We start from the raw sequence: 11,800 nt of genomic DNA, 5'->3' as shown, positions 1-11,800 counted from the left end.
AGGAAATTGAATACGAGATTGGAGCTCATGTTTAGGAACCTCCCATGCACGAAGAACACGACCATTGCTCTAAGACTTGACTTCCAACTTTTTTTTATTCAGTCTCTTGGGCCCCTCTCTCTAGAATCATGTGTGCCAAGAGTGTTGGAAATATTAGCATTTTTCTGACTAATCTAATCCGCGAGTAAACAGTAAACATGGCAAATAAGGTATGCATCTCATATCAATATCTAAGCATATGAGTACGTACAGTATATAGAACCGAAACATCTATAAACATCATATATACGGCCAGCACATGTACGAACAGAAAGGGGATGAACGAGTTATACCCTCCGGTTGGCCAAGCCAACACGGCGGCGGCAGCAGCGGCCTCGGCATCAGCCAAGGCCTTCTTCTTGGTGACTTCGTCGTCAGCCATGGAGTCGATGTAGAGGAAGTAGTGGAAGCAGAGGCGGACGAAGACGGGGACGGATCGGGAGCAGTCGCATCGAGACGCTCCCCAAAAACCTTATTGCCGTTCTCCCGGGCAGGATCTCGAACGGCAGGGTTCCGGAGGCACCTGCTCTCCCGATCAACCGTGCACGCGGTCGTCGGGATGGGATCGCCAGAAGCAACACAGTGAGAGGAACAGTAGATGACGGCTAGGGTTGTGCGAGAGAGGAGTGAGTGAACTGAGTTAGGGTTCACACCACTGGCCAGCGCCTTCTTATGTAGGTCGTCGGGTAGATGGGCCTGGGCTCATGCCCACGACCGAGTCCGCGAATAGCCCATGGTCCAACGTCTCGGACAGTGGCACTTTCATAAGCGTCTCGTTAATTAATTCGAGATTAATTAACCATTTCCGACCGGCAAAAAAAGCTTTGGCTCGGCTCATTCCCGCAACCCGCGGCGCGCGCGCATCGTGAAGAGGCGTGGCGAGGCGGGCGGCGGCGGAGGAGCACGCGTGTATAACTCCTATTCCCAAGCTCCCAATAGCAAGTGGTGGAGCGGCCCTTATAAAGAGGTCTCACTCTTCTTACTATAGCAGTATGGTATTAAACTTCCGACACTTCCCACCACTTGTCATGCACACACATGGGCCTTAGAGATTAACCAGGTATTATTGTCTTATATGGGTCTAAGCCCATCCATAATTCAACAAAGAGTTCCCCCTTCACTTGGTGCAATTGGATTGAAAATCTTAATACTTCTAGCAACTCTGCCATCCTTCTTGATGTCGTAGGGGACTACACCAAGGCGACTGTTATCTCCCTATCTATTTATCATTGTCACAGGACTGATCACTCACGCCCCCAACTCTGAAATTCTTTCCCATCCCATTTATCAAAACTTGTCGTTGTTGGGAAACGCATTATTTCAAAAAAAATCCTACGATCACGCAAGATCTATCTAGGAGATGCATAGCAATGAGAGGGGAGAGTGTGTCTACATACCCTCATAGACCGAAAGCGGAAGCGTTAAGTAACGCAGTTGATGTAGTCGAACGTCTTCGCGATCCAACCGATCAAGTACCGAACGCACGGCACCTCCGTGATCTACACATGTTCAGCTCGGTGACGTACCTCGTACTCTTGATCCAGCTGAGGCCGAGGGTGAGTTCCGTCAGCACGACGGCGTGTTGACGGTGATGATGAAGTTACCGACGCAGAGCTTCGCCTAAGCACTATGACAATATGACTGAGATGGAAAACTGTGGAGGGGGGCACCGCACACGGCTAAAGATCAACTTGTGTGTCTATGGGGTGCCCCCCTCCCCCGTATATAAAGGAGAGATGAGGGGAGGGCTGGCCGGCCCCTAAGGCGCGCCCCAACTAGGAGAAGAAGGAAGGAGAGGGAAAGAGGGGTCGCGCCCCCCTCCCCTTGTCCTATTCGGACTCCCCTTGGGGGCACGCCACCTCCTAACTACGTCCCTATCTCTCCCCTAAGTATCACTAAGGCCCATAACTTCCCGGGGGATTCCGGTAACCCTCCGGCACTCCGTTTTATCCGAAACTATCCGGAACACTTCCGGTGTCCGAATAACATGGTCCAATATATCAATCTTTATGTCTCGACCATTTCAAGACTCCTCGTCGTGTCCGTAATCACATCCGGAACTCCGAACAACCTTCGTACATCAAATCACATAACTCACAATACATATCGTCATCGAACGTTAAGCGTCCGGACCCTACGGGTTCGAGAACTATGTAGACATGACCGAGACACATCTCCGGTCAATAACCAATACGGAACCTGGATTCTCATATTGGTTCCTATATATTCTACGAAGATCTTTATCGGTCAAACCGCATAACAACATACGTTGTTCCCTTTGTCATCGGTATGTTACTTGCCCGAGATTCGATCGTCGGTATCATCATACCTAGTTCAATCTCGTCACCGGAAAGTCTCTTTACTCGTTCCATAATGCATCAACCCATGACTAATCCATTAGTCACATTGCTTGCAAGGCTCATAGTGATGTGCATTATCGAGAGGGCCCAGAGATACCTCTCCGATACACGGAGTGACAAATCCTAATCTCGATCTATGCCAACTCAACAAACACCATCGGAGACACCTGTAGAGCATCTTTATAATCACCCAGTTACGTTGTGATGTTTGATAGCACACACAGTGTTCCTCCGGTATTCGGGAGTTGCATAATCTCACAGTCATAGGAACATGTATAAGTCATGAAGAAAGCAACAACAATAAACTAAACGATCATAGTGCTAAGCTAACGGATGGGTCTTGTCCATCACATCATTCTCTAATGGTGTGATCCCGTTCATCAAATGACAACACTTGTCCATGGCTAGGAAACTTAACCATCTTTGATTAACGAGTTAGTCAAGTAGAGGCATACTAGGGACATTCTGTTTGTCTATGTATTCACACATGTACTAAGTTTCCGGTTAATACAATTTTAGCATGAATAATAAACATTTATCATGATATAAGGAAATATAAATAATAACTTTATTATTGCGTCTAGGGCATATTTCCTTCAGTCTCCCACTTGCACTGGAGTCAATAATCTAGATTACACAGTAATGATTCTAATACCCATGGAGTCTTGGTGTTGATCATGTTTTGCTCGTGAGAGAGGCTTAGTCAATGGGTCTGCAACATTCAGATTCGTATGTATCTTGCAAATCTCTATATCTCCCTCCTTGACTTGATTGTGGATGGAATTAAAGTGTCTCTTGATGTGCTTGGTTCTCTTGTGAAATCTGGATTCCTTTGCCAAGGCAATTGCACCAATATTGTCACAAAAGATTTTCATTGGACCCGATGCACTAGGTATTACACCAAGATCGGATATGAACTCCTTCATCCAGACTCCTTCATTTGCGGCTTCCAAAGCAGCTATATATTCCGCTTCACACGTAGATCCCGCCATGATGCTCTGCTTAGAACTGCACCAACTGACAGCTCCACCATTCAATAAAAATATGTAACCGGTTTGTGACTTAGAGTCATCCGGATCAGTGTCAAAGCTTGCATCGACATAACCCTTTACGACGAGCCCTTTGTCACCTCCATAAACGAGAAACATATCCTTAGTCATTTTCAGGTATTTCAGGATGTTCTTGGCCGCTATCCAGAGATCCACTCCAGGATTACTTTGGTACCTCCCGTCTAAACTAATAGCAAGGCACACATCAGGTCTGGTACACAACATTGCATAGATGATAGAACCTATGGTTGAGGCATAGGGAATGACTTTCATTTTCTCTCTATCTTCAGGAGTGGTCGGGCATTGAGTCTGACTCAACTTCACACCTTGTAACATAGGCAATAACCCTTTCTTTTCTTGATCCATTTTGAACTTCTTCAAAACTTTATCAAGGTATGTGCTTTGTGAAAGTCCAATTAAGCGTCTTGATCTATCTCTATAGATCTTGACGCCCAATATATAAGCAGCTTCACTGAGGTCTTTCACTGAAAAATTCTTATTCACGTATCCTTTTATGCTATTCAGAAATTCAGTATCATTTCCGATCAATAGTATGTCATCCACATATAATATCAGAAATGCTACAGAGCTCCCACTCACTTTCTTGTAAATATAGGCTTCTCCAAAAGTCTGTATAAAACCATATGCTTTGATCACACTATCAAAGCGTATATTCCAACTCTGAGATGCTTGCACCAGTCCATAAATAGATCGCTGGAGCTTGCACACTTTGTTAGCACCTTTTGGATCGACAAAACCTTCCAGTTGCATCATATATAACTCTTCTTTAAGATATCCATTAAGGAATGCAGTTTTGACATCCATTTGCCAAATTTCATAATCATAAAATGCGGCAATTGCTAACATGATTTAGACGGACTCAAGCATCGCTACACGTGAGAAGGTCTCATCATAGTCAACTCCTTGAACTTGTCGAAAACCTTTCGCAACAAGTCGAGCTTTATAGACAGTAATATTACCGTCAGCGTCAGTCTTTTTCTTGAAGATCCATTTATTCTCTATGGCTTGCCGATCATCGGGCAAGTCAACCAAGTCCACACTTTGTTCTCATTGTTGGGGAACGTAGTAATTTCAAAAAAAATTCTACGCACACGCAAGATCATGGTGATGCATAGCAACGAGAAGGGAGAGTGTTGTCTACGTACCCTCGTAGACCGTAAGCGGAAGCGTTATGACAACGCGGTTGATGTAGTCGTACGTCTTCACGATCGACCGATCCTAGTACTGAAAGTACGGCACCTCCGCGATTTGCACACGTTCAGCTCGGTGACATGCCACGAACTCACGATCTAGCAGAGTGTCGAGGGAGAGCTTCGTCAGCACGACGGCGTGATGACCGTGATGATGATGCTACCGGAACAGGGCTTCGCCTAAGCACCGCTACGATATGACCGAGGTGGATTATGGTGGAGGGGGCACCACACACGGCTGGAAACAATCAACTAGTGTGTTCTAGGGTGCCCCCTACCCCCGTATATAAAGGAGCAAGGGGGAGGCCGGCCGGCCCTTGGGGCGCGCCAGGAGAGGAGGAGTCCGCCTCCTAGTAGGAGTAGGACTCCCCTTTCCTACTACTAGGAGGGGGAAAGGAAGAGGAAGAGGGAAAAGGAAAGGGCCCCCCCTTCCCTAGTCAAATTCGGACCAGAGGGGGAGGGGGCGCGCGGCCTGCCCTGGCCGGCCCTCTCTCTCCACTAAGGCCCATGTGAAGGAAATATGCCCTAGAGGCAATAATAAAGTTATTATTTATTTCCTTATATCATGATAAATATTTATTATTCATGCTAGAATTGTATTAACCGGAAACATAATACATGTGTGAATACATAGACAAACAGAGTGTCACTAGTATGCCTCTACTTGACTAGCTCGTTGATCAAAGATGGTTATGTTTCCTAACCATAGACATGAGTTGTCATTTGATTAACGGGATCACATCATTAGGAGAATGATGTGATTGACATGACCCATTCCATTAGCTTAGCACCCGATTGTTTAGTATGTTGCTATTGCTTTCTTCATGACTTATACATGTTCCTATGACTATGAGATTATGCAACTCCCGTTTACCGGAGGAACACTTTGTGTGCTACCAAACGTCACAACGTAACTGGGTGATTATAAAGGTGCTCTACAGGTGTCTCCAAAGGTACATGTTGGGTTGGCGTATTTCGAGATTAGGATTTGTCGCTCCGATTGTCGGAGAGGTATCTCTGGGCCCTCTCGGTAATACACATCACTTAAGCCTTGCAAGAAATGCAACTAATAAGATAATTGCAAGATGATGTATTACGGAACGAGTAAATAAACTTGCCGGTAACGAGGTTGAACAAGGTATTGAGATACCGACGATCGAATCTCGGGCAAGTAACATACCGATGACAATGGGAACAACGTATGTTGTTATGTGATCTGACCGATAAGGATCTTCATAGAATATGTAGGAGCCAATATGAGCATCCAGGTTCTGCTATTGGTTATTGATCGGAGACGTGTCTCGGTCATGTGTACATTGTTCTCGAACCCGTAGGGTCCGCACGCTTAACGTTACGATGACGGTTTCATTATGAGTTTATATATTTTGATGTACCGAAGGTTGTTCGGAGTCCCGGATGTGATCACGGACTTGACGAGGAGTCTCGAAATGGTCGATACATAAAGATCGATATATTGGACGACTATATTTGGACTCCGGAAAGGTTCCGGGTAAGATTGGGACAATACCGGATCACCGGGAGGTTATCGGAACTCCCCGGGAGGTATATGGGCCTTATTGGGCCTTAGTGGAAAGGAGGGCAAAGGAGCAACGGAGGGGGCGCACCCCCAAGCCCAATTCGAATTGGGAGGGGGGCCGGCCCCCCCTTTCCTTCCTCCCTCCTTCCTCTTCCTTCCCTCTCCTACTCCTAATAGGAAAAAGGGGAGTCCTACTCCTGGTGGGAGTTGGATTCCCCCCCTTGGGCGCGCCACCCTCCTTGGCCGGCCCCCCTCCACTGCTTTATATACGGGGGCAGGGGGGCACCCCAAAGACACAACAATTGATCATTGATCTCTTAGCCGTGTGCGGTGCCCACCTCCACCATAATCCTCGATAATATTGTTGCGGTGCTTAGGCGAAGCCCTGCGACGGTAGAACATCAAGATCGTCACCACGCCGTCGTGCTGACGGAACTCATCCCCGACACTTTGCTGGATCGGAGTCCAGGGGATCGTTATCGAGCTGAACGTGTGCAAAAACTCGAAGGTGCCGTAGTTTCGGTGCTTGATCGGTCAGGCCGTGAAGACGTACGACTACATGAACCGCGTTGTTATAATGCTTCCGCTTCCGGTCTATGAGGGTACGTAGACAACACTCTCCCCTCTCGTTGCTGTGCATCACCATGATCTTGCGTGTGCGTAGGATTTTTTTTGAAATTACAACGTTCCCCAACACCATGTGGCCCATTAGTTCTCCGGGGAGGGGGGGGTCCGGTAACCCTCCGGTACTCCGGTTTTCTCCGAAATCACCCGGAACACTTCCGGTGTCTGAATATAGCCGTCCAATATATCGATCTTTATGTATTGATCATTTCGGGACTCCTCGTCATGTCCGTGATCACATCAAGGACTCCGAACTACCTTCGGTACATCAAAACACATAAACTCATAATACTGATCATCACCGAATGTTAAGCGTGCGGACCCTACAGGTTCGAGAACTATGTAGACATGACCGAGACACGTCTCTGTTCAATAACCAATAGCGGAACCTGGATGTTCATATTGGCTCCCACATATTCTACGAAGATCTTTATCGGTCAAACCACATAACGATATACGTTGTTCCCTTTGTCATCGGTATGTTACTTGCCCGAGATTCGATCGTCGGTATCTCAATACCTAGTTCAATATCGTTACCGGCAAGTCTCTTTACTCGTTCCGTAATGCATCATCCCATAACTAACTCATTAGTCACATTGCTTGCAAGGCTTATAGTGATGTGCGTTACCGAGAGGGTCTAGAGATACCTCTCCGACAATCGGAGTGACAAATCCTAATCTCGATCTATGCCAACTCAACAAACACCATTGGAGACACCTGTAGAGCACCTTTATAATCACCCAGTTACGTTGTGACGTTTGGTAGCACACAAAGTGTTCCTCCGGTATTCGGGAGTTGCAAGATCTCATAGTCATAGGAACATGTATAAGTTATGGAGAAAGCAATAGCAACAAACTAAACGATCATCGTGCTAAGCTAATGGATGGGTCAAGTCAATCACATCATTCTCTAATGATGTGATCCTGTTAATAAAATGACAACTCATGTCTATGGTTAGGAAACATAACCATCATTGATGCAACGAGCTAGTTAAGTAGAGGCATACTAGTGACATCATGTTTGTCTATGTATTCACACAAGTACTAAGTTTCCGGTTAATACAATTCTAGCATGAATAATAAACATTTATCATGATATAAGGAAATATAAATAACAACTTTATTATTGCCTCTAGGGCATATTTCCTTCAGTCTCCCACTTGCACTAGAGTCAATAATCTAGATTACATTGTTATGATTCTAACACCCATGGAGTCTTGGTGCTGATCATGTTTTGCTCGTGAGAGAGGCTTAGTTAACGGGTCTGCAACATTCAGATCCGTATGTATCTTGCAAATCTCTATGTCTCCCTCGTTGAGTTGATCGCCGATGGAATTGAAGCTTCTCTTGATGTGCTTGGTTCTCTTGTGAAATCTGGTTTCTTTTGCTAAGGCAATTGCACCAGTATTGTCACAAAAGATTTTCATTGGACCCGATGCACTAGGTATGACACCTAGATCAGATATGAACAACTTCATTTGCTGCTTCCGAAGCAACTATGTATTGCGCTTCATGATGACCCACAAGTGTAGGGGATCTATCGTAGCCTTTTCGATAAGTAAGAGTGTCGAACCCAATGAGGAGCAGAAGGAAATGATAAGCGGTTTTCAGCAAGGTATTCTCTGCAAGCACTGAAATTATCGGTAACAGATAGTTTTGTGATAAGGTAATTTGTAACGAGGAACAGGTAATAAAAGTAAATAAGGTGCAGCAAGATGGCCCAATCCTTTTTGTAGCAAAGGACAAGCCTGGACAAACTCTTATATAAAGGAAAGCGCTCCCGAGGACACATGGGAATTATTGTCAAGCTAGTTTTCATCACGTTCATACGATTCGCGTTCGGTACTTTGATAATTTGATATGTGGGTGGAGCGGTGCTTGGTTACTATCCTTCCTTGGACAAGCATCCCACTTATGATTAACCCCTATTGCAAGCACCCACAACTACAGCAGAAGTATTAAGGTAAACCTAACCATAGCATGAAACATATGGATCCAAATCAGCCCCTTACGAAGCAACGCATAAACTAGGGTTTAAGCTTCTGTCACTCTAGCAACCCATCATCTACTTATTACTTCCCAGTGCCTTCCTCTAGGCCAAAACAATGGTGAAGTGTCATGTAGTCGACGTTCACATGACACCACTAGAGGATAGACAACATACATCTCATCAAAATATGGAACGAATACCAAATTCACATGACTACTTATAGCAAGACTTCTCCCATGTCCTCAGGAACAAACATAACTACTCACAAATCATATTCATGTTCATAATCAGAGGGGTATTAATATGCATAATGGATCTGAACATATGATCTACCACCAATTAAACCAACTAGCTTCAACTACAAGGAGTAATTAAGACTACTAGCAACCTACTAGTACCAATCTGAGGCTTTGGGACAAAGATTGGATACAAGAGATGAACTAGGGTTTGAGATGAGATGGTGCTGGTGAAGATGGTAATGGAGATTGACCCCCTCCCGATGAGAGGATCGTTGGTGATGACGATGGTGATGATTTCCCCCTCCCAGAGGGAAGTTTCTCTGACAGAACAGCTCCGCCAGAGCCCTAGATTGGTTCCGCCTCATGGCGGCGGAGTTTCGTCTAGTGAGATTGCTTATGATTTTTTCCCCGACGAAAGACTCCATATAGCCAAAGATGGGCATCAGAAGGCTGCCAGGGGGCCCATGAGGCGGATCCTTGTCGCCCGTTCCACCCAACTCCATAAAACCAAAAATTCGGTTAATGCCAATCGGTTTATTTGTAATTTCGGTTATAAAAAATGCTAACCGAAAATGGTAGCATAAAACAATAAACCGAATTTTCGGTTAACTGACAAATTCGGTTCGGTTCACGGTTTACACCGAACGGCTATTGCATGGTTGCATGTCCTATCCCAGTCCCACGCACAGCCCACCTTCTTTATAGCCAAACTATTTGTCCTCTTTCCATTAACCAAGCGAGGTGGGACTAAATCAGTAGACTTGTGCTGCTCTCTGGCGTTGTACGGTCAATCAAGAAGAATATAAAAACAAGTATGTCTCCTTTTGCACGTGGGCTACTAGCTCGGTCCTTAGCGATGCGAGGCCTACTTAGTAAAAAAATCAATGAGTCAGAGGCCTTTTTAGCATCGGGGACGTGGGGATTCCGGAATCGTGCGTGACGTGACGTGCGTGTGCGGCCGTCGTTCGACTGTAATCCACGAGTATGGCGTATATTTTGGTTTCATTTGGTTTAACCGAGGTAAACACCAAACTGACCGAGTTCTACTCGGTTATTAGAACTAAAAACCGAATTTCATGTATCAATGGTAAAAACCGAAAATTCGGTTTTTTCAATTTTGGCATCGGTTCGGTGTTCGGTTCATCGGTTTTTATGCCCACCCCTACGCGACGCTACTGCGTCATGGATCTGGCGGGTCCAGGAGTGGAAGGCGGCGGATCAGGCGGTGGCAGTGGCGAGAGATCCAGACACGCATACCATGGCAAGCAGATATGCCGAGACCTGCCGGCTGCGAGCAGAAGGGGACCAGAGGATTCTGGCGAAGAGGATCTACGACGAGGCTACGATGGCGGAGAGGCAGAGGATGCCTCCATACCCGCACTCTATGTCGGCCGAATTCATGAAGTGGGCGAGGACAGAGGAGAAATCCGAAGATCCATGCAGAGCACTGAGATGGGAGGGCATGCTTGGAGTGATTCCTTCAGATGCGCCACTGCAAGGCATCTCGTCCTAGCCGCCGCCGTTGATTCGGGACTGAGCTTAGATGGAGCTCATGTCGCCATGGCCCCCAGGCTCTCCCCTGGCGTTTGGAAGGAGTAATGGTGGCAGGAGTAGCCGTGCTTTGCCGCCGCCGATGCCATTCAGTTTGCCGGAGAGGCGGGGCGTGGGTCGAAGAGCCACTGCCAGGAGGGCCCTGCAGGTTAGTGAGCAACTAGTGGTGGACCCCGCCTGCCCCGACCCCATACCTTTTGCGGGAGTGGTGGTTGCGCCTCCACAAAAGGCGTCTCGCCCCTCAGATCCGCATCAGGGCCCGGAGCATGGGAAACCTAGGGTTCGTCCGATTGAGAGCAGACTCAGCAGTTCCAATTTGGTGTGGGTTCGGAGAGACAAATTGAACTCTGGAGATTTCTGTGCAGCTAATTGCCACCCGGTTGGTCTATCGGATCGTTTGACTGGTCCTAAAAACTTCTCCTTCTCTAGAGATTACTGGGCAAGGAAATAGATCAAGATCCCGTTCGCCTCCATTGTCAAGATGGCTGGGGGGGGGGGTCGTGATGGCAGCAATCGTGGAGGGAGATACGGCTCGGGGAGGGGCCGGAATGGACGCCCTCCTACTCCCACGCCGTCAGGGCAGGAGGGAGTCGTCCCACCACCGTTGGTGCCACCGGCGCCTCAAGATGCACCACCGCAGATGTCGATTTACGCCAACCCCCCTTATTTCCAGTTGGCTCTGCCCAAGCTATGATGTAGCCGGGAGGATAGATGTATGGATATCAAGGGGGCTGGAATCCTCAAATACAGCAGATGCCGCAGTGGGCGAATCAGCAGCAGTTTCCTTTCCAGTATCTGCCTCCTCCTCAGGTCTTTCCCCAACAATTCAGCCCTCAGATGCAGCAGGTTCAGTTTGGAGGGAGTGGATCATCTACTGGAGGAAGTGTGCAGAACAGTCAGTCGGAGTGTAGCAAAAATAAGAAAAAGAAGATCCAGAAGACCAAGCAGACAGTTGTTGCTACTACTAGCGATGATTCCTCCTCCTACAATGTGGATCCTAAGTTCATCAGGGCGATCTGTTACAACTGTGGTCTCCTAGGACACTTTGTTGGCATGTGTCCCATTCCTAAAGTGTGCTTCATTTGCAAGACCCCTAGCCATCACATGGACACTTGCCCTACATGGTACAAGCCATACCCTGCTGCCATGTACTGGGGGAGTGCTAACAATGGTTTAGGTTTTTTCCATATTGAAACTGGTG

This window comes from Triticum urartu, chromosome 2 (genome assembly GCF_003073215.2).
Source record: "Triticum urartu cultivar G1812 chromosome 2, Tu2.1, whole genome shotgun sequence".
Lineage (NCBI taxonomy): Eukaryota > Viridiplantae > Streptophyta > Magnoliopsida > Poales > Poaceae > Triticum > Triticum urartu.
The sequence above is the reverse complement of the archived record's forward strand: the minus strand, read 5'-3'. Positions refer to the sequence as shown.